Raw genomic sequence first — 13,690 nt, 5'->3', positions numbered from 1 at the left:
CTTTCGGAAATCTCCATCCCAATACCAATGATGGAAGCCTTTCTTTGCCAATAGTTCACTCTAGTTAAGAGACTGAATCAGAAAATAAAATCTCCTGCTGCTTTCAACACCTTTTGCATCAAGAAAGAACATCACAAGCATGACAATAAAGTCTGTTTTTTAAGGCATTGCTCTCATGCTAGGAAAAGCATCTTTGGAAACGCCACCGTCTCGAGCCTCCCACCGTGTCAGGAACAGCATTAGCAAAGAAGCTGGCAGAAGATGAGCGTGTTAATCTCTGGGTGGTATTGGGGTGTAACCACTCACACAGGTCTTTCTACCATGCAAGGTCTACTAATAAGGAATTAGATCAGTGTCTCTCATCTCTCACTACAGAATGGCCTTTTAAAAAAAAATGTAGAATAATAATTGTTTTCAAAATTCCACATCGCAAAACCATCTAACAGATGGCAGCTGACAGGGAACGTGGCTGGTTTGACCTAACTTACACTTCTGAGGAGCAAAGAGCATTCTGCACTTGGGATGGATAGCTAAATCATGCTTATATTATTTGCTAATGATTAGTTTGTGAGAGCTGATTATATTACATACTAGCTCTTTCCCAACAGCTGTATGACCTCATGTAACAAGCCCATATCAATCTGATTTTATATTATGAACGTTACAGTGCCAGTGATGGCTATGAGTACAGTCCCTCTGCTAAAATTTTTTCACACAAAATGCTCAGTGAGTAGCTCTGGGTGTGAGATCCACTTACAGAAACTGTTATCTATTCAGAAACAAAATTCAAACTCAGTGGGTAAATAATTTGTTGCGGATAGCTCATGTAGATCAACAGTGGCAGGCTGGGCATACTGTCGCTGTTCTTCTCTGTACCCACAAAACCCACTTGTAAGGGTACATGCTGCACATCAGCATAAAGGACAAGCAGAATATCAAGCATTTTCTTTAGGGAAAAAGTGAATGTGATGCTTTTGTCAGCTGCTTCCAGCAGACAACGTGAAGCTGTGGGCAGGAAATAGGAAGCTCTAATACAACAAAGCTTTTCTAAAGGGCAAGTCAAGTAAATGCTCTTTAAAATTTCCAGAAGAACAAGCACATGTTTTTGCAGGTAAATCTGCTGTCCAGCTGGATCTGTTTACTACCTGCCTTATCTCAGAGACACAGCTGAAATAATAACAGGGATTTTGATGCTGGCAAGTTGCTTAAATATGGCTCATTAAATGCCAGGGTGACTTGGGAAAGTGAGGAGTTTGCTGTAAGACACAGTAGTGTCAGTATTGGGGACTGGTACATAAGACTGCCCTCGTTGCGGGCAAACTGTAAGGGCTGTGTGCTCAAGGGGCTGGAATGTGACTTGGTTTCACGTTGAGGAAGGGGCTTGAGGACATGGGAAAAAGGGCAATATGTATACATCTGAGAAGCTGTGGATGGACAACCTAGTCTACATCTTTACCAGTGTCACTGTCACATCAGATGGTGGCCAAGACAAGATTTACTCTTCCAGAGCTTTTATAAGGAGCTGAACCTTGGAGACAGGCTGGAGAGAGAAACGTTATGGTTATGACGTGGTGCTTTTCTCATTAAAGAAATGTGATTAGTGTTATTGCTTACTATACATCCTAACCTTGGTGATTTGAAATCTGTTTCATGCTGACCATGTCCCAGTGCGCAGGACCCTGCTGTGAAGGCAGTTGGCTACCCAGGAGGGATGGTTATTGACTCCTCCTCATCACCCTCACCCAGAAAAGGAAAATAACTTCTTTATCTGACCTCTGCAGGAAACCTGAAGCCTCTAACAGCCTTGGCAGCAAGGTGATCTAACTACTGGTCAGTAGGAATCCTCTCACTGGTATCTTTTGTCCACTGCTGCCAGCCCTCAGAGCACACTTGGCTCTTGCGCCCTCCAGGGAAGACTCACACTTTTCTACCAGCTCCTGAATCATCTTTTTACAATCACACACATAACAGAGCAAATGGCTATTCACTGAAGCTTGGGACTTTTAACCAGGACTTTTCTATTAACATTCATTCTGAATCCTTATCCACAGAGGTGAAATGTTGGGCTCATATTGTTTATTGCTCCACTTTAAGTAAAACAAATGATTCTTCATGGAAGGGAGGTACTGGCACGGAGGTATCAATCACAATCCTAGTCTCTAATCCACAGCTGTGTTAGCATGTGGGAACCAGAAGAATGCGTCAAAAGAATCAACATGCCTTTACCCTTCATTATATAGTAATAAAGAAGAATTTCTGAATCTGTGTCTGACTTCCTCTTTTCCCTTCTGTTTTTCTGAAGCAGGGCAACAGAACATACACACACTGAGGTATCCAAATCCAGTATTTAAGACAGCAGAAAACTGATTACCACACTATGCTCTGCCAGTTCTCCAGAGATCTTATAACAGCTCATAATTGCTAATTCAGCCTCAGAAGCCCCAGTGAGATAGGCTGGAGCCATTATTTTCATTTTTAAATATGAGGAAACAGAGTGAAAGGCTATGACTCATGGAGCTTTGCTTCAGTAAGACATCCTGGAAACGTAGCATTGCTGCATTAGAGCAGACTAGTTCATGACGGCTCGGCCCCCATTCTCACTGAACCCCAGAGCAGCGTGCACGCTTAACTTAATGGTGTTGGTCACACACTCGCAGTTGCCACCAACAGATAGATCAGAAGAAGCTATAAAATCCCAGGGCATAAAATCCCATCATTCCCAGGGCATGCACTAATCACTTTTACTAAAACCAGTCTCCTTCTTACTTGCTGCATATACCTTACGTTATTAGCTGTACAGCCACCAAACTTTAACAAGCCAGAGAAGGGTGCCTTCTTCCTACAGCTTGCTTTATGTCATCTTATGGTACCCTCCTGGAAGATAACTGGGAGGATCCTTCAGATGGAGAAGCTAAAGCTTGGCTATCCAGGTTTCTAGACAGGTGCTGCAACTGTTTATTTTTTTAAAAAAAATAGAGGCACCATCACAACTACATTTTAATGAATTTACGACTGCAGTGCTCAGTGCTGAACCCAGAGCTATTTGTGTAAGTTAGGTACCTATCCTTGGTGCCTTCTAGAGGAGGCCCTACAGCTTTTGTGTCTGGTTCCTGTTTCATCACTCTGAGCATTAGAATTCTGGATATCCTTAAAAAGGTAAAATTACATCTTCCAGTGCCTTTTTGTGTTCCCAGGACTGGACAAGCATTGGAAAAGGAGGCTGGGTTTGCTTTTGTTTTCTGCAGCTGTAATACTGAACCGAAGTGCCTGAAGATGACACACCTAAAAGCCCTTTGCACTAGCTCATCCTGAGCCCAAAGGAGGAAAGAAAACTGTACCTTACATTCGAGCTGTGGAACCACAGTAATTAGTCTTTTATTAGGGACCCCCCCCCACACACACTTTTAACTGCAGCCTCTGTGTTTTTTCCAAGAATATCTAGAACTTGAAATCAAAAATATTTTAGATTGTTTGCTTTGCCTGAGACCTACTGTTTTTTAACTCATCACCCACTAAAAAACTTCTTTGGGTCCTTTCTCTAGGCTCTATCAAAGGGATGAAAACAATAAGGGATTCTGGTGCTCATTTTTCTTTTACCTGTTACAGAATCAGGATAGTCTACTAGCACTGTTGTAGTGAAAATACAGCTCTCCTTCAAAGTTTTTAGAATGACAAAGGAGCTGATTTTTGTTGTTGGTTACAAATTAATTTTAATGGATTTTTTCTTCATCCCTCATTAGACAGGAAGGGGAATGTTTCAGATTACCACTGTCCCCTGCAGTTTTCCCTGTTCTCCCAGGGAGGTGAATGTATCCAGGAGGCAAACAAAACCTGCTTTGGTTCTCTCTAAATATTTGAATACTCGGGATTCCCTTCAAGGGTTTTTGATTTAGCTGCCTCTCCTTCTGCATATACATTTAATTTGATCTAAGAAGCTCATCCAATTTTTCCGCTGAAAATACTGATAGTCATGTATCTGATTTACCATGGCAGTATAGAAGACAAGCGTTTTTCCATGCTCAGCTCAAGATAGCTTTGTAATCCATCTTCTTCTCCTGCACCTCCGTTTCATAGTCATCTCAGCCTTGCAGGGCTGCAGTTTGCAGAAATTAATGCCATGGACATTACTATACAAACCACCTCTCTGTTTTCTGGGACGGGATTATTCGTACTGTGGTTTATCCCTAGTATGGCTGCGGAGGTAGTGCATTGCCAGGTGGGCTGTCAGGAATAGTGTGCAGGGACATCTTCCAGAGCCACAAGAAGTAAGACAGAGTACAGCTGTGCACAGCAGCTCTGCACAAGCTGGATCTGCACGGATGCCGTACGGAACCATTGTCTCCACACCTGCAGCTCTGTGCTCCTGGTTCCAGGGCTTGTTTGTTCAAGCCATGATGTAGCTGCAGACCTAGATCCTGGCTAGCACCACACTGGATTAATGAATCCCCTCTCTGGAAGACTGGGGAACACTAGTGTGACTGCAAGAGCCAACCTAGCTCTTGTCCAGTGCAGGTCTGATTTCAGTCAAGCTTATTATCTGGCCACAGACATTGGGTATATTATATTGTGCTCTCAGGTGTACCCAGTAATACTTGTATAGGCTTCTCATCTCACAGGTTCCCCCATTACCATTGATAATGGAGATTTTACTACAGGATCTCTCTCCCATCTCTTATCCAATAGTATCTGTGTATATGGGAAGAACAAAGGAGGCAGCTGAGATCTGCAGACTTGTCAAACAGTGCAACTGCAGCAGCTCAGTATGCATGTTTCCATTCTTAGCTGAATGCATTTTGAAAGAGGTTCCAAAGATGAAAAACTGTCCAGATATGACTTTATCAAACACAGCTTCATTCTTGGTTCATTTCTTGCCTCTCATGCTTTACTTATTTACACACAGGTAAGACAGATTCAACCTGGAGCAGAGCCTGTCCTACGTTTTCAAGAGGCTAGGGAATGACCAGGCAGAGTGCCAGGACTGAGCATGCTACTGGAGAAGACACCTGACACAGAAAAATGGACTGGTTTCTCTAGCAGGGGTGCTAAATTAATTAACTGTAGTTTATAATACATTTGATATGCTTTGGGGCTTTCATGTTCAGGAAAAACAACACTTTGGAGGGAAATAACAGTAAATAATTTTTGAACTAGCTAATTATGACTACTATTTCTCCACTTCCAGCTGTACTCCCAAGCCCTTGGCTGTCCTTTCTGCCCCATTTGTGTGCATGATTTCCTTCAGACTGATTTAATAGAAAGCATCTTTGCATGCACATTTTGTTTCACTTCAGTATCTCCAAAACTAAGCTTCTTTGGGATTTTTGGCTTCCTGTATCTGCTTTTTGCCACAGCTTCTCAGTTTTCTCTTTGTTTTGGCTGAGATACAAAATTTGAGGTTCTGAGCAACTTTGTTTATTGAGGTTCCACGTTTTGAAAGAACCAGAAAATAACTCATGTTTCTTCATGGAAATTCTATTGGCTGTTTTCCTTTTTAATGCCTCTTCCATCTCTGTCTTAAGGACATGTACTGCCCTTTTTATTTATTCTAGTTCTCCACATCTCTTTTTTTCTTCCTATTCTTTCTCACTTTCCCCCCACTAACCTTTCATTTCCTCTGTCCTTCCAGCTTCTCTTCACTGAGGAGTAGAAGCTCCTGTTCTCCTCAGTCCTGAAGGGTTTTTACTTGCCATGCTTTGCATGAAAAGCCTTCCACCTTTAAAATGCTTTTCACCTTTAGAGTAGAAAAGTATACATTGGTGTCAGGCATAATATTTGAATATAGTGTTGGATTTTGAGTGTTTGACTGTCCTCTGTGCTGCCTCCTCTTTCTGTATGTCATTCTCCAGTATTGTCCTAACTTCCTTGGCAAGCCATAAGGACACAGTCGTGTTTATTCAGAAGTCCCACTTGAGAGGTGAAGACAACTTCATGGTTTGCTGAAGCTTACAGGAAGTTTTGAGGTGGGTATTAGCTGACTAATAATCTTAGGAGAATTAGCAGTCTCCCAAGTCAAATCACTATCCTGCCAGTAGCATCTGACAGGCTGAGAAACCCATTTGAATGCAAGAAGTATGTACCCAGATTCACCAAACAGCATTTCAGGGGTGGGTGTTTAAAATTAAAACTATGTTTTGGCAAATAACATTTACATCCATAAAATGTAAGCCTGTAACTTTCCACCTGCAGCCAAATTACAGCCTGGTAGTCTAATCAGAAATGCAACTTTGAGTTTCACTCTTGAACCTATCAGACGAGGCATAGCTTTATCACTTTTGAGCTTGTACACTACAGAGAATTTAAACTGCCTTGCAGCTATGGATGGTAAATCCCTGACCTGACACTGTGGTGAGGGACACTTGTTTGCTGTTTCCCTGCTACAACCATTAGAGAGTGCTTTCTCTGGATCAGAGTTTGCAAAAGTATTTCCTACGGATCTCAGGCTAGCTGGTGGGTTAGTTAGCCTCTTCTCTTTCTGTCATCAAAAGAAGAGTATAGCATGAATAGAAAGAGACCGTGAACATGGAGAACTGCAATTATTTCAAGTTCATGTTTTTACCAGCTGTTAATCACACCAGCAGTTTCCTCCTACTCTGCTTCATTTGCTGAGCCTCCTCATTTCCTTTAGCCATGGATTAGTGCACTTGTCAAGCAAAAAGGCTCTCACTAAGTCCAAGGCTCTTCCGAATTTAGTGATTGTCAACCCTGACAGCCTTTCAGCTAAGTTATGTTTTAGCAACTCCATTCACAGTAAAACAGTCTGTCACCTAGCTGAGATACCACATTAATCCTTGCTGGTTATATTGTGGGATAGCCACTTTCCTGACACATCCTAGTGCCAAAGGGACACTTGCCATAAAATGATGACCCAAAAGAGCAGTAGCAAGGACCAGGAAGGAGGAAACAAAAATGTGCAGAGCTTAGAATTTATTCATGTAAGATACTTAGTTTTGCTTGTTGGTTTCTACTCCCTCTCAGCAGCAGTTTTTACCCTTAACATAAACGTTTCTTCCCACCCACGTAAATTGTAAATCTGATGTCCCAGGCTGAATTTAGTTGTGCCGTTTAGTGCAGGCACAGCAGGCTAAGCATCAGTATAAATACACAGACTTCTGTAAATGTCTTGATTTTTTTCCCTAGTGAAGCCATAAGTCTTGTTCGTTAATCTAAATCCTGCTAAAGGGAAATTTAGACAAAACAGTAATTGAAACACAGACATACAATAGTGAAATATGAAAGACAACCTCTTTCACCTCTAGTTATGAGTGAAAAAAAACCCTCAGCACCCCAAGTTAAGTTTCCTATGTTGTCAGATAGTTGCAGCAAATCTTGAGCAAAGGACAGCCTGGGATGGAATATAGTCATTGCTTTCTCTGGATTTAAAACTGCAATGAAAACAGGATACTGTGTTTTCTGCTGAGAGACCATTGTTCTGTAGTTTCCATTTTCGTGTAATAGACAATGAGGAAAGTCCATTTAAATCCACAATTCAGCCTCTAGTATATAAAAATCAACTTATTTTTCATTTGCTTCACAGATTTAAGTGCTTTGCCACAGATCTGTCTGTTGTTTTGCTACCTTACCTGTTATTTTGTGTTTGAAATTATATTTCAAGCTCCTTGAGACAGGAATCCCATGACACATTTTGCACTATAGAGATGTTTAGAATGCGTTCTTAAAAAATGTACAAAAAGGAGGAAACGTAACATGGCAATGATTCTGAATTTCACAGGCCTTCATTAATGCACATCTCTACCAGTTTGTACTTCTCATAGCAAGGATTCTGGGGTAGACTTGGAATTCAGGACTGCAGGTGGGTGAACTGTGAGGAGAGACTATAACCGTGTTGGTTTTTTTTTTAGTTATACAGATCTGCTAGTAGGCTGTCACCCATGTAAGTAAAGACAAATCTCTCCACTCAGCTAGCTGATCAGAAGTGTTTTCACCAGAGATATGACTTAACAATGGAAGTCATTAGCTCAGAAGGCTTTTTATAGTGTTTCTTGAGCATTTAAAGATCCTTTGTCTTGTGAAAATATCAGCTCTTTGGGAAAGAAGTTGCCTTCAAGCCACATGTGTTCCACTGTTTCTGTCTTTCTCAGACACCGAATTTTGCCATTGCTGGAACACTGATACTTCCTTCTGATTTTACATGGGGTTTTATTCCAGGCATTTTTTGTAAATCTGCATTATAGAAACTAATGTTGATTCAGTCACAGATTTTAATGTTACATTCTCAACTCACTACGCCTATCTAACCTAGCTAGGCACAGGCAGTGCTCAATTCCACGGTACTTGAATGCCCTGGCAGAAAACTCCTCGACAGTTTTCATTAAGAGTAAATAGAGTACGCCAGACAATTGTGCAGTTGTGAGATCAAGTCCTTCTCAAACCTGCCTATAATCTGCGCTGGCTGTGCCACTCTGCTGATTGCCTTTGCCAGAGTTCATTTTCTGGGTGACACGGGACAGCAAGAAGCAGAATTTCTGAGAAATCACTGCATTCTCAGTCTCTGGGCAGTGACAACAGCAGCACAAACTGACCTTATCTATCACTGATGAATGCTCCCAATAAACACAAACAATGCAGGAAAGCAGCTGATATTGCAACTTCTTTGGTAAAACTCTGTGATTTAGTGTGCAATACACTGGCGCTTACTGTGTAACTTTGCTATGGAACTCCAGGATTTACAGCAGTTCGCACTGTGTGAGAACATTGCCAAACACTGTGATTTGTGCAAGGCAGAACTGGAAGAGTAGAAACCATGGGTAAATATAATACATTGTATTTGCTTGTTTTACTACTTTGTTAGAGCTTTGATGTGCAATTGCCAGTTAGCTGACAGCCTTGGGGAGCTGGATCAAAGAACGCTCTCACGTGTGCATGTGCACCTGCATTTTTTCATACATACATGTGCATATATTCATACATCTTGTTTATCTAGAAAGGTGGGTGAGGAATTAGACATGTTTATACAGTAGTAGTTGTAGAATCAATATCCATGAGTTGATTATTTAATTGGTTTTATTACTATACTATTCCTATTTTTGTTAACTTAATGCTACTGTATTTCTGATGCTTTAGAGGTGTGACATACTAATGGAGTACAGGCAATAACTACAGATACTGCATATGCCACAGAACTTAGACTGTACCTTTTCCTGATTTATAGCCTTTGGGTAACCACCATCTGCCTGATTTTGACTAATAGGAGGGAGAAAGGACGAAGAGTGGATTTGGGTTTGAGGGGTAGAACATGACAGTTTATGTATATTCTGTTTTGAAACCACATGGAAGATAATCCAAAGACAGTTTAAAGTAATAAATTTCTCACGCTAACATTGTTTGTTACCATTAACTCATCTTTGTTGATGATATGCATACACTATACCTCTCACAATCATGATGGCATCTTTCAGTGTTGCTTTCCAACATCTGATGCCACTGTAATAAGACATTATATGAAACTCCTTTATGACTATGGCTAAGCATAGAAAAAATCTACTCGCTGTCTGAATGATAAACATTTAATGCCATAAACCATACTGTGCTGTGCTATGACAGGTCTACTCAGAACTGGAAAAAGCAGTGTCTACTTTGCTTGGGGTATTTTTTTTTCAGCTTGGTCTGAATTGGTGGTTCTTAAGCACCGGAAACCATTGCATAGGAGCAGTGCATAGCTCCTGTCCTGAAGAGTCCCACCTAGTTTGCATTTCTTTGGGCTCTGTTTTAGCCTTTGATGTCAGCGTGACCTGCTGGCTTCCCTGACTCCTGCTGCTCTCTGCAAGGTGAGCCTTAAGCAGGCCGATGCGCTTGTTCTTTCCCACTAGAGTCACTACACCACTAACAAGGACATTGCCCTAGTATGATGATGTGAAAATGTGAGGTCTTCAGGAAAAGATAAGTGAGGCAGCAGAACAAGTGCTTTATTATGAACAATATTTTTTAGATTGTTGGGGGTTTTTTTTCCTTTTATTAAAAATCTTCTGAGCACCCAGATTTGACATGCCAGTATCATTAAGAAACTCTCATATTTTGATGTTGCATGGGTTGTACTACGTTACTGTACTGCATTACTGAAATAGCTCAGAAAAGATCCTTGAGCATGTAGCATGTTGTTAATTTGCTGCAATGGAAGAAAATATTTCTGGTCACTTCAGGGGAAGGGGAGGTCTCTTTACTGTGATTCCCCAAGCTTTTCCATGGAAATCATGGCATAGTCAGCTGCGGGGAGTAGGAAGTCAAAGCTGCCTGCTTGTAATAGCTCCCATCTTTGAATGCTCCTGTTCAATATATGATGCCCTCTGTTTACTCTTTTGTGTTTCTCCACCTCTCAGTATTCAGATACTCAGCTTTAAAAGCTTCCCCCAATTTAACACAGAGCCCCTGATGCATCCCTAACTAGAAAGGATAATTAGATGAACCAGGCACACAACGATGCTCCACTAAGGGTTGTCTCTGTGGCAAACCTCTGAAAAGCAAAAGATAAACTCCCACTGGAATACACAAAGAAGCAGTAACCATATAGGAATTATGATGCTGAATATATCAAAGAAATCAAGAAAAATATATCTCAGGATAAGTCAATATATGCCACGCATCATCAAGGCTTACACGTTCTCAGCTTGGGCTGTGTGTTTCTTACGCAGGTCACAGAAAAAGTGTTAATGCCAGGAAAAAAAAAAAGAAAGATCAAATTCTGCATGAGTTAAAAGCATCTCAACACACAGGCACAGCAAGTAAGCCATGGAGCAAAATGAGCAGGGTGATATATTGCAAGCTGACGCTTATAACGCCTGATTGCAGCCACAGGGGTACAGCCCTTGGTTCCCCCAGCCTGCAGCCTGGTCTTCTGACCACTACTATCTGCATCATGAAGAAAGGAGTAATCAGACCCCATAGTGCAGGAAATCAGTCATCACATGAAGGGATAATTAGAATTTCTCTTTGCCTGAATCTTATACCAATCCTGATCACCAGGGTTTCTGAAAATGCACCTTAAACAAAAATTAAACAGTTGTTTTTTCCTTGCCTTCCCCTTCCCCTTCCCCCACCCCCCACCCTCCATCCTCTCCCCCTTAGGAATTGCTGTTTTTTCCTTGCCTTCCCCATCCCACCCCCCAGCTCCCCCGTCCCCACCCCCCCTCAGGAACTGCTTCCTGACTTGACTCTTAATCTTCCGTCCAGGACCACTCAACAGGTCATGCACGCTGACAACTCTTCCCTTCAACTGAGGCATTGGACACTAGTCCCTGCCAACAATAACTGATTTGACAGAGCAACACATGGGTGACAACATCTACGCTAGGAATAGTTTCCTCTCTTTTTGGAGGCAGTTCAGACATTCAAAAACTGGTCAGATTTGTTTTGTAATGCACCAGTCCATCATTCGGTGAAAGTGAGTTAGCAGTTTCCAAGGTAATTCCCCTATTTCCCTGCTGACAGCTCTGACAGGAGCCCCTGGGGAAATAGCCATTAAGCAAACATCTGTGCACTTCCTATCTGTCAGCATCTCACCAGCTTCGGGAGCGGGGGCTGACGTGAAGGACCTGCCAGCCTCACCAGAACCCACATTCTGAGATTAGCAGGAACTCTCACTCAACAGTGATAAAGACCCAGAGGTATTGAACTGCACAAAGTGGCAAAGTGCTGTTTTCCTAAATGTATTATGTTCACCTTGATACAATCTGTCAATTTTTACAATAAAAATTTCCCTTGAGAACCTGCTGCAGGATTAGTATTGTCATCTGTCTGGTGTCATCTGTCTGGTGATGATATGTTGTATTGTCATCTTGTCAAAATGATTAAGTGAGCTAAAAAGCTAAAATTTTAGCACTCTCATGATAAGTAAAATGCATAAAAGGGTTTTTTTGTTTGTCAGCATCTGCTGTGTTTTAGTCATTTGGCTCTGAAGGAGGAGGGAAAAGGCAAAACACGGTGGTGAGAAAGACAGGTAAGGAAAACCATTAATTTTGAGGAAAAAAAGACTGCGATCTGCCCATTGACCTTAAGATTAAAATCACTCAAAACCCAATGGGCAATTCTACTTTCATTTAAGAAGAAAACAATAAAGCAACTTGCTACTTCATATTCTCAGAAATAAAATCTACACAACAGCTGTTACCCAATAGTTTCTATAGTATTTTCAGGGGAGCAGAATATGTTATATCTTCCTTGCCATAAAGTGGACCAGCCAACCCTTCCAAACTACACCTGAAATACACCTTTGCATAGCACCTAACAGAGAATATTGTCTTCAGTTAGACCACTAGTGAAAATGTGATCTTAGATCACCCTTAATATTCATTAGAAACAGGGAGGTGTTGCAAGTGACATTTGTGAGGGGGGCTGTACTACAGTTATCTTAATACAAACGTGCAATCAAGTTGAAAATTTTTGATATTTTGGATTTAGATATTTCACAAGCTTCTCAACTGAATAGAAGTCAACCATTAAATTTGATGTACAACTGCTACAGGCAACCGTGGGGCATTCTCTATGGCATCTTAGATTTATGTGCCTACCGCTATGTCTCACCAAGACAGCATGGTTGATTTGGCCTGCCTCTGCTGCGATCAGCAGAGAGAATTAAAGATTATATTCAATACAGGTAAGACAGATATCCACCAGCTTCAGTGTTCAGCCTATTCCCACTACCTATGTAGTGACCCAGGATCCAGCAGCCTTGGAAAGCAGATGATCTGAACTATTTTGTCATCTCCTAACCTTAGAAATTGTTACAGACACCAACCTTACTTGTAGGTCACTTGGTTGATGTGGCCCTGAATATTCATGTTTCACCAGCTCCTTTCTGTCTCTTCTTCAGAGGTAAAAACCTTGCAACATATAAGAGCATCTCCTTGACTATGGGTCATGATAGCTTAAAGTGAAGTGCCAGGCCCTTTCATGAGCTCCTTCATAAACGTAAGTCGGGCCAAAGGACCATTTTCTGAAGATGAATAATAAGCCTTCCTCTTTACTTATCCTGTTGAGAGAATATCTGAAACGTGTAATAGTTAAGCTTAGAAATCATTGTGTTTAAGTTACTGGGACAGTCATTTCCCTAAACAGCTACCACTGGGAACTGTTCAGAATTCATGCTTGGAAAACAAGAAAGAACATGCCCTGCAGTATTAGTAAACTTGCAGCTTGTGTTTCTGAGGTTGCCAGTATTAAGGATAGAAAGGGAATAACATCATCTTCTTTGAGCTGAGGTTTTAATGGCCCTAGTCATGTGCTGTAACCCCCAAATGTTGGCCCATCACCCAAACAGATTATGTGCAAGCACGAGAGACAGTGGAAGTTCTTGAATACACCATCAGTCAAATCTGAATCTGGCAAATGCCAGAAGATTATGGGATTTCTTGCTCTAAGTCATGGGTCTTAGTCTAGTTTGAAACAAAAAGAAATATCAGTTTAATGGGGAATTCAGCTCTCATAAAATATGTAGGATAATATATGTATGCTTATATTATTACTCCAAATTCCAGAAAAGTAGAAACTGCTGGCTGTTCTAATCAGGGGCTAATACTACACAATTGTGCCAGTTTGTTTTTAAGGCTAAAATTACCAACCCTGCATCCAGCATTCTCTGCCCAAATACTTCTGCTGGTCTGCAGTTGGGAATGATGCTTTTGACAAAGGAGCTACCTGTATTTCCTTCCATTCACATAAACCTTTTCACCAGTCCTAT

This window comes from Falco biarmicus, chromosome 12 (assembly GCF_023638135.1).
Source record: "Falco biarmicus isolate bFalBia1 chromosome 12, bFalBia1.pri, whole genome shotgun sequence".
Taxonomy (NCBI): Eukaryota; Metazoa; Chordata; class Aves; order Falconiformes; family Falconidae; genus Falco; species Falco biarmicus.
The sequence above is the reverse complement of the archived record's forward strand: the minus strand, read 5'-3'. Positions refer to the sequence as shown.